Source organism: Odocoileus virginianus, chromosome 17, assembly GCF_023699985.2.
Source record: "Odocoileus virginianus isolate 20LAN1187 ecotype Illinois chromosome 17, Ovbor_1.2, whole genome shotgun sequence".
Taxonomy (NCBI): domain Eukaryota; kingdom Metazoa; phylum Chordata; class Mammalia; order Artiodactyla; family Cervidae; genus Odocoileus; species Odocoileus virginianus.
In genome coordinates, this window is record NC_069690.1 from 29,456,430 (window position 1) to 29,466,658 (window position 10,229).

A 10,229-nucleotide genomic window follows, 5' to 3' on the forward strand; every position below is an offset into this window, starting at 1 on the left:
CTGAATATTCAGTGGAAGGACTGATGCTGAAGCTGAATACTTTGGCCACCTGATGCGAAGAACTGACTCCTTGGGAAAGACCCTGATGCTGGGAAAGATTGAAGGCGGGAGGAGAAGGGGACGACAGAGGATGAGATGGTTGGATGCCATCACTGACTCAATGGACATGAGTTTGAGTAAGCTCTGGGAGTTGGTGATGGACAGGGAAGCCTGGTGTGCTGCAGTCCATAGGGTCATGAAGAGTTGGACATGACTGAGCGACTGAACTGAACTTCCTGGAGAACTGCTCAGCCTTTCAGGCTTTCCCTGCCTACTTCCTCACAAGCACCCTCATCCCTCTCCTCTGATCAAGATGCTTGCATATGACGATAATGGAAAGTTTGTGTGTCCCTATGGCCATGCTTCAAGACGCCTCAGTCCATGACAATCTCTGGGTCCTCACTGGTCTCTGCCCCCAGTTGATTGACCTGGCCCTGGGGCACCCACATACCAGTGACCACTCCCATAGGTCCAGTCCCATCCATTAGAACATCTTGCTGCATTTACTCTTCATGTCCTGGTCCTGGCCTTTGGTCATAAAGTTTCTACATTCTCTTCTGATCCTTTTGCTAATCTACTGGAATTTTCAGCCTTTCTGTATTGCGCCCCCCCCCCCCCCCATCAGAACTTACAGGACCTCTAATACTCTCCACACCATACACCAAGCATAGAGAACCCAGAGTCTACCTGTAACCCATTTGCATAGATGTCTGCCTCAGCTCATGGGCTCCATGAAACATAAAGCATTGGGAAGGATGCCTAAAGGGTGGCCACTGTGTGGCTAGAGAAGAGAAGTGAGCCCTGCCATGGAATAACCCCCATCATTCATCTTTTTTTTTCTATGAAGACCCTTAGGAGGATTTTGAACTCAAAGGGGATGATCAAGACTCATGATTCTGACTTCCTGTTGCTCTTCTTGCCTTCACAGCTCTTCCACCTGCACCCAGGTTCATTCTCCATGTCCTCCCTGGGCAGAGGGGAAACCTCACTCACACGGTTTTGGGTTTTATCTACTTACAAATGGCAGGCAGCAAAACTTGAAATGGAATCTCTAAACTCTGCTTTTAATAGGTCAGAGGAAATCTCGGCAGTTGGTAATTCTTTTTATTTCTCAACAAAGACTGGCTTTCAAGATGACCATTTCTCCAGGAAGCAGAACTTATGGCTGGAAGACTCCTTTGTTTCTTCAGTCAGTCCAGTCACTCAGTCAAGTCTGACTCTTTGTGACCCCATGGACTGCAGCACACCAGGCTTCCCTTTCCATCGCCAACTCCCGGAGCTTGCTTAAACTTCATGCTCACCAAGTCGGTGATGCCATACAACCATCTCTTCCTCTGTCGCACCCTTGTCCTCCTGCCTTCAGTCTTTCCCACCATGAGGGTCTTTTCCAATGAGTCAGTTCTATCTATGAGGCATAAATGAAATCCTCATTAGAAAGTTGTTTTTCCCCCAAAGTCATCTTAGACCACCTGCTGCCTGTCATCTCCCCTGTGTTACCTTGTAAGCCTTGAATAATAAAGCTGCCCCCCCAGAGAGCTAGCATGAGCCCATGTTTATTAGGCACTTAACTCTTTATGTGTCTTAGTTACCTCATCTCTATGTATTTTGACCTTTGTGGTAGAATTTTTATAGGATTAAATGAATATTTATCTATATTTATCTCTATGCATATCTTAGAACAGGATCTAGTATATAGTAAATGCTATGTAAATACTTTCTATTGTTATTTCTGTTTGCTAATAGTATTTTTTTTTAATTCTATTGAAGCATAGTTGATTTACAATGTTGTGTTAATTTCTGCTGTATAGCAAAAAGACTTAGTTTATATATATATATATATATATATATATATATATAGTGTGTGTGTGTGTATGTGTGTGTGTGTATATATATATATATATTCTTTTTTGTATTCTCCATTATGGTGTTTCATAGGGCATTGAATATAGTTCTCTGTGCTATACAGTAGAACCTGGCTGTTTATCCATCCTATATATACTAGTTTGCCTCTGTTAATCCTGAACTCCCAGTCCTCTCCTCCTTTCCTCCTGCTCCACCCCACCCCCCGCCTCTCGGCAACCACAAGTGGCATTTGTTCTTACTCTAATTATGCTGGTTTCTTTACTGTGCCTCCCCCCCGCCCTATTTTCCAGGAATCATGTTAACTTTTCTTGCTTACCCTTCCCCACCAACCCCTCCCAACTCTGGACGCTGTATCAGAATGCCTGGTTTTATGGGGACTGTTTGTAAACTCCTGCATGTGGGTCATCAACAGTCTAATTGTCCTGGGAGGTCTGACCGCGGCTGAAGCTCACGTCTAAACTGTTCAGCTGCTTCAAGTGCCCCAATCTTTCTCCCATCAGAGCCCAAGGGAATGTTCATTTCTCTCTGGTGACAGAATCATATGTCAAAGCAGTTTTATCCATCCAGTCCTAGCTCAATGCCTTCTCATTTGTGTCTTGTGAGCCTAAATCCGTTGGTTTATTGATTTAGTAGGTGAAATAAAGGCACATCCTTTCTATTTAAACATAAGGCCCTGTACTAGACTGGTTAGAAGGAAAATTAAATACAGGCTTAAAATCCAGTTGTCGCAGGAATACTGTACACACATGGGGGAACCTGAACAAATATTTCAGGATAAAAGAATAGAAATGGCACATTGACACCATTTGCCTGTTCCTTTTGATTTTACAAAGACATAATTGGAATGAAGATAATAATTAGCTGACATCTATGAGCACTGTTTTTCCAGGCCAGGAACCGTGCTAAAACTTTCTGCCTATATTATCTCATTTGACCCTAACAAAGCTTCCGGCCCAGTTTCAAGCATAGGAATTGATACAAATTCATAATGGAAAGTAAAAGGAACTGAAATCACTGTCGTAAATGTCGATGGCCCCAGGTGAGCCCCACTCTGCTTCTCTCAGTGCTGAGCCCTGCCAACAAAGAAATAAGGCACACTCCACTCTGGAAAGTGCCCACAGAGCTTCCCATGTCAAAAATGAGTGAGATGAATGTGAATCTCAGTGGCAGCCATGGAGATGCCCTGCTCTTATACCCACAAAATGAATGTAGTCTACAAAAGGCCAATGAAGAATCCATTCCAATTTACCCCGGGAAATATGACCAAAAATTCTGCAACAAATTCTTTCTTCTCTCCAAGAATTTGAATAGACAAGAAACCTTTGAAGCAAGGGATATACAACCAGACGAAATGAGATGAAAAGGAGAAACTGAAAAACTAAGAAATGGCAACCTACTCCAGTGTCCTTGCCTGGAGAATCCCATGAACAGAGGAGCATGGTGGGCTAGAGTCCATGGGGTCTCAAAGAGTCAGACATGACTGAATGACTTAAACGACAAGGAAACAATGGGGCATTAGAGAAAGAGGACGATTAGAAAATAAGGGAAACGTTACAAACACACAAACAAAAAATAGATCCAGCTGAGAAACAGGTCAGTAAGATGGAGAAAAGGCTTGAGACAGTAGCACCAAAAGTGAAGGGGGAAAAAAAGCAAAGAGATGAATGGATTCGAAGACTAGTTAATAAATACATAGGACAGATAGTGATGATTTAACAAATGGAGAATGGAAAAATGCAACAGGAAAATATTCATAGGTATAGGGAGAAATGAATTGAAATAAAAGAATTTAATCTGCAAATGAAAAGGCGTGCTATGTTCTAGGGAAATAGAACAAACAATCACAAATGAGACATAGCCAAAGAATTCTCTGAGCTTCAAGGATAAAGAATTCTCTAAGTAAGTGTCCAGCTGCAAAAAGCAAGTTCACTATATGAAGGAAAAAAGAGAGAGAGAAAAAAAAAAGTACAGCCTCATACTCTCTGTTAAAAAAGTCACCGTCAAGAGATAGTGGAGTCATATCTATAGGATTCTAAATGGGGAAAAAAATGGCCCTAGAATTTTTAAGCCCAGCTAAATTGTCATTTAGATATGAAAGGCAGTTACCTAGCATGTCCACATAATCAAGAACTCAGAACACGGTTCATACAAGATAAGGTTTCCAGGTAAACTACAGACATAATATAGGATTTTCAGTGAAATTTGAATTTTAGATAAATATGGACTAATATTTTAGGATCAGTATGTCCCATATATTATTTAGAACATACTTGTACTTTAAAAAGTGGGACATACTGATCCTAAAACATAATCAAGATCTGAAAACCTAATCAGGGTTGTTCTGAAATGCTGTAAGGAAGGTGGATTGTTAGAAATCAATCTCTTATCTCTTGATAAGTTCATCATAGTGAAATTTCTCTCTAGTCTTAAAATATGTTGTTTTTTCTTTTGTTAATTAAAAAAATTAATTGAAGTATAGTTGATATACATTATTGCTTTAGTTTCAGGTGTACAACATAGCAAGTCAGTTGTTCTTTTTGTTTGAATTTTGCAGATTATACTACATGATAGGTTATTACAAGATATTAGTTATAATTCCCTGGGCTATATAGTAAACCCTTATTGCTTGTTTACTTCATGTATAGTAGTTCATATCTGCTAATCCCATACTCATAATTTGTCCCTACCCCTACCCCTTTTCCCTTTGGTAACTATAATTTGTTTTCTATTCCAGTGAGTCTATTTCTGTTTTGTATGTAGGTTCATTCATATTATATTTTAGTTTCCATATGTAAGTGATGTCAAACAGTATTTGTCTTTCTCTGTCTGACTTATGTCACTGAGTATAATATTCTCTAGTTCCAGGATCATATGCCTACTTTTAGGTGCCATGTTATGTAAAGAATGTCCACCTGAAATACTATTCCAGTGATTCCAGTATAATGGGGACAGTAGTTCTCCTTCTGAGTCATGTGATCACTGAATAAGAGACCGGGGAAATGACCTTCCTTATTTAAAAAAAAACAAAACTTTTTTATTTGCTTACTTATTTGTCTTTTCCAGATCTTAGTTGTGGCATGCAAACTCTTAGTTATGACATGTGGAATCTAATTCTCTGATTAGGACTGAACCCTGGCATCCTGCATTGGGAGTGGGGAGTCTTAGCCCCTGGACCACAAGGGAAGTCCCTGACCCTCTCTATTTAAAATAATATTGATTTTCCCCTCTTTTAAGACCATGTCTAATACAGTACATTTAAGGGAAACACTGCAGGTACATGTCACGTCTAAAGTTATAACCACTACAGGAATGGAAAAAGAGTATAAATGTTAGAAATTATCAAAAAGGAAGATCCTCTTTTTTGTTTTTTAACAAAAAACAATGGGGATCATAAAGCAGAAGACACTTCATTTAAAAAAAATCAAGGAAGAATTAGAATCAAGACTGAATGTAAGGTAAAAAACATAAAAGAACAGAGTGGTACTTTATAACAATAACTGTCATAAATCCAAACCCAACAGACTCCCCATGTACAAGGTGATAACTGAAGACAGGGAGCGGTAGGCAGAAACACAGAGTGACATGCAGCTTGCCTCACCCTTTTCAGCATACAACACAGCTTGGGACACAAAGAAGTAAGTGTGTAGTGGGTCTGATCAGCATAACGAGGACCATCTAATAAATGTAGAACAAACTCCAGATCCTGGTGAAGCAAAAAATAGACATTTACCCCCAAGTGTCATGATATATTAGGACATTAAAAAACAACTCAACAAATTCTAATAAGTAGAAATAATGCAGACCTCTTTCTCTCAACTACATTGCAATAAAGCATGGAATAGCAAAAATAGAATCCAACCAACAAAAATCCCAAGTACTTGGTGATAAAAAAGAAAAGAAAAACTCAGGTTACTTTTAATTCAATGAGGAAATTCAAAGCAGAATTGCTCATTTCTTAAATAAAACAACAACAAACAACACTGGGAAGAGAATACTCTTGTGGAAAAAACAACACTCACAGTCTGCATACATCACAAAAAAGTAAAATGAGAATAAACAAATTAGGCATTCGAATTGTGGGGTTGAGGAAAGAAAACCTAGATCTAGTAAATAAAACCAATCTGTGGCAAGTTTAAATTAAAAAAAAAAACAGATAAATCTATATTAATTAAGGAAAGGGGAAGAAAGCACAAATAGGCAAATTTAGCAATGAGTGAAGGGAAAGCAGATAAAGACAATGTTAAGAAAATAGAAGAGGATGTGTTTAAAACTTCAGGCAAAATTTGAAAACCTGATGCAATGATTTTTTTTTTCCCTGAGAAATGTAAATGGCCCAAATTGACCCCAGAAGAGAGAGAAAACCCAAATAGAATCTATAATCATGGACAAGATTTGCAAGTTTTCAAAAATTAAAGAGGTTGTGTCAAACTCAGTTTCACAAGGAAATTCTTTGTAACTTTCAGTGAGTAAAAAGAACTATTTATTGTTACAGAACATCCCTGAACACAGGAAACGGAAGGTGTCAGATTTCTTCTTCAAAGCTATGATAATGTGGTACACACACCAGCCCAAAACTGGGAACAAAATCAATTATATTGAGGCAAAAATTGTTAGCATATTAAATGCAATTCTCCAATAAACTAATCGAATATGACATTACAACCAAATGCATTTAGTTCTAGGAAAAATCACTGAGTTAGCATTTTAACTGGTCAAAGGGGGAAAAAGTATATTATCAGAGCGATTAATGCCTAAATTGTGTTGGATAAGACCAGCATGCATTCATACTGAAAACTTGTTAGTAAAATAACAGCAGCGGGTACTTTCTTACCGCTATTTTATACACATGTGTGCCTGCGCCCTCACATACACCCTGAAATCCAGCCATTGGCTTAATAGGGAAGTTGGAGACCTATGTCCATTTTCACGGAGTTTGAGGTCAGAAATCTGAGAGTCTCATTCTTACTTCCTTTACTGAACATCTCACCATAAACTTCAGGCAGTACAATTTAAGCAAGAAAATAAAATGGTGGGACAATTAAAAGCAAATAGAACTGCTGTTTGAAAATTGGATACTTGGAAAATACTTGAGAATCAACACAAAACCTATTAAATATAAGAATTTGGATATATCCAAATCAAAGGCTTTTCTTGATAGTTCTGGTAGCTTTTTTAGAAGATACACAATTGTTACTAATAAGAACGTGAACAACTGGCATTTAAGAGGTGCTTCCTATGTGCCAGGGCTTCCCTTCAGAGGTTAAAGTGTCTGCCTGCAATGCGGGAGACCCGGCTTCGATCCCTTGGTCGGGAAGATCCCCTGGAGAAGGAAGTGGCAACCCACTCCAGTATTCTTGCCTGGGAAATCCCACGGACAGAGGAGCCTGATGGCCTACAGTCCACGGGGTCACAAAGAGTCAGACAAAGAGTCCTATGTGCCAAATTTCTTTTAATGAAGTCCAGCTAATCATTCCTTTCTTTCATGGATCATGCCTTTGGAGTTGTAGATAAAAAGGCATCACTAGAGCCAAGTTCATTCAGATTTTGTCTTAAGTTATTTTTTAGGAGTCTTCAAGTTTTGCGTTTAACATTTAGGTCTGTACTCCATTTTTTTATTTTTATGAAAAGTGTAAGGTCTGTATCCAGACTTCTTTCATTTTGCCTGTAGAGATCTAGTTATTTCAGTATCATTTGTTGAAAAGATTATCTTTTCATCTTTTTCAGTGATCCGCTAACTATACTTATGTGGCTCTGTTTCTGGGCTCTCCATTCCGTTCCACTGATCTATTTGTCTCTACTTTTGCCAGTACCACATCTGTCCTGATTATTGTTGCTTTCCAGCAAGTCTTAAGTCAAATTAACCTCAGTCCTCTGACTTGGTTCATTTCCCTCCATGTTGTGTTGGCTGCTCTGGGTCTTCTATCACTCCAGATAAACTTTGGAATTAGATTGCTGATATCCATAAAATAATTTGCTGGATTTTGATTGGAAATGTGTTTAATCTATGGATTAAGTAGTACAGAACTGTTATGTTAATAATATTGATTTTTCCTATCCATGAACATGGAATGTTTGTCCATTTGTTTAGTTCTTTGATTTTTTTTTTCCATCAATTTTTTAGTGTTCCTCATATAGATCTTATACTTATTTTGTTAGAGTTGTAACTGAGTATTCATCTTTGGGGGTGCTAATGTAAATAGTGTCGTGTTTTTAAATTTCAGTTTCATGTATTCATTGTCGGTATATAGAAAAGTGACTGACTTTACTTTTATGCATTAAACTCGATTTTACACCTTTTTAAGAAAATCTTACTAGTTCTTGTCAATTTTTTTGGATTTTCTACATAGACAATTATGTCATCAGTGAACAAAGACAGTTTTATTTCTTCCTCCCCAATCTGTGTTCATCTTATTTCCTTATCTCATTGTATTAATGCTTTCCTTTTAACTTTGTTCATGTTGTTTTGTTCATGTTTGATTTGCATTAGTTTTAAATCTTTTGTAATAAAATATATCATTTTTAATTCATGGAAAAACTACCCTTCAGTTTTCAATGAGTCATACTTTTTCAGTATGAAAGATTTATATTTCTTGTTTTGCAGGTTCTGGATCTTTGTCATCCTCAATGTACCCTCCCACTTTGCTTTCAGGATTATGCTTCTGTTTGGCCATGAATTTTGTAGTCATATTTTATTACTTTCAATTCTCTACTTGGATCATTACATTTTGCTTTCTTTTTCATAATCTGAACAATCTTATAATAAATTCTATATTTTGTAGACTTTTGGATAGCAGCCATCCTGTCAATGTATGGCAAAAACCACTACAATATTGTAAAGTAATTAGCCTCCAACTAATAAAAATAAATGGAAAAAAAAATAAATTCTATTTTTCTCTTTTGTGAAGATGGAAAATATTACTGACATCTGATTATTACTTCATGGAAGATATATGTCAAATTTTACTTCTGTTGTAGGATTTGATATATGTTAAAATTTACTGGCTTTATCTCCCAACCTCCTCTACACCTGAGAATTACTATCAAACATTATCTTGAATTCTTCACATGCTCCAGAACTCAGTAAGTCAAAGAAAATATATTCCATTGTTGAAGATCTCTACTTTTTAGAAAGTCCTTCATCTAACTGAATCAAGATCCACCACTCTGAAAATTTCACCTCTCAAAATTCTGTGCTCCAGATCCGTAAAGAAACAGCCTTCATTTATTTTCCATCTGTTAGCTCTTTGTATATTTGTAATCAACTATCTTGTTTCCTTCTCCAGTCTCTCTTTTTACTGGGTTAATCATGCCAGTACCTTGAGTTATTCCTGAAAAGACGTGGCTTCCCATCTTCTTTATTATTTTGGCTCTTCTACTCTAGAAACCACTTTTAACTGTTCTTTTAAAATATGAAAAGAGTTATATTTGATTCCTTGAGCTAACCTGTCTTGGCCTGAGGAGGTAATCTCAGTGTTGTTGTTGTTCAGTTGCTGTCATGTCCGACTCTCTGCCACCCCGTGGACTGCGGCACGCCAGACTTCCCTGTCCTTCACTATCTCCCAGAGATAGTTCACTCAAACTCTCCCAGAGTTTGTTCACTCAAACTCATGTCTGTTGAGTCAGTGATGCCATTCAACCATCTCATCCTCTGTCACCTCATGCTCCTTCTGCCCTCCATCTTTCCCAGGATCAGGGTCTTTCCCAGTGAGTCAGCTCTTTCCATCACGTGGCCAAAGTATTGGAGCTTCAGCATCAGTCCTTCCCATGAATATTCAGGGTTGATTTCCTTTAGGTTTGACTGGTTTGATTTCCTTGCTGTCCAAGGATTCTCAAGAGTCTTCTCCAACACCACAGTTTGAAAGCATCAATTCTTCAGCGCTCAGCCTTCTTTATGGTCTAACTCTTTAAGATTTGGATAATAAATGGTTTCCACCAAGAGCTACAGGATGTGTGAAAAAAATCTCAGTGCTTCAACCCCTTTGTTTTATAGATGATAAAATAGAACCCTTGAGGGATCAAGTGACTTGGCTCACGGTCCCTTAATCCTCCATCCTTCATGGACTTGGGCGACAGTGAGCTCTAAATTTGCCATTCCCTCTGAATAGCCTCGACGTGGAGCAGTGATGGAAGAGTCAGACCAGCAGGGAGAAAAGCAGCAGCAGGCAGTAGACGAGGAGCTAGAGAATTCACAGTGTTTTATAAACTTTTAAATTCCCAACCGCTACACTATAATTCTGTCTTGGGAGTCCATTATAAGGAAGTCATTTTGGTGACTTGGATGAGGTCCATAGGAGATGTGCCTTGACATCTAATTTGTGTGTGTGTGT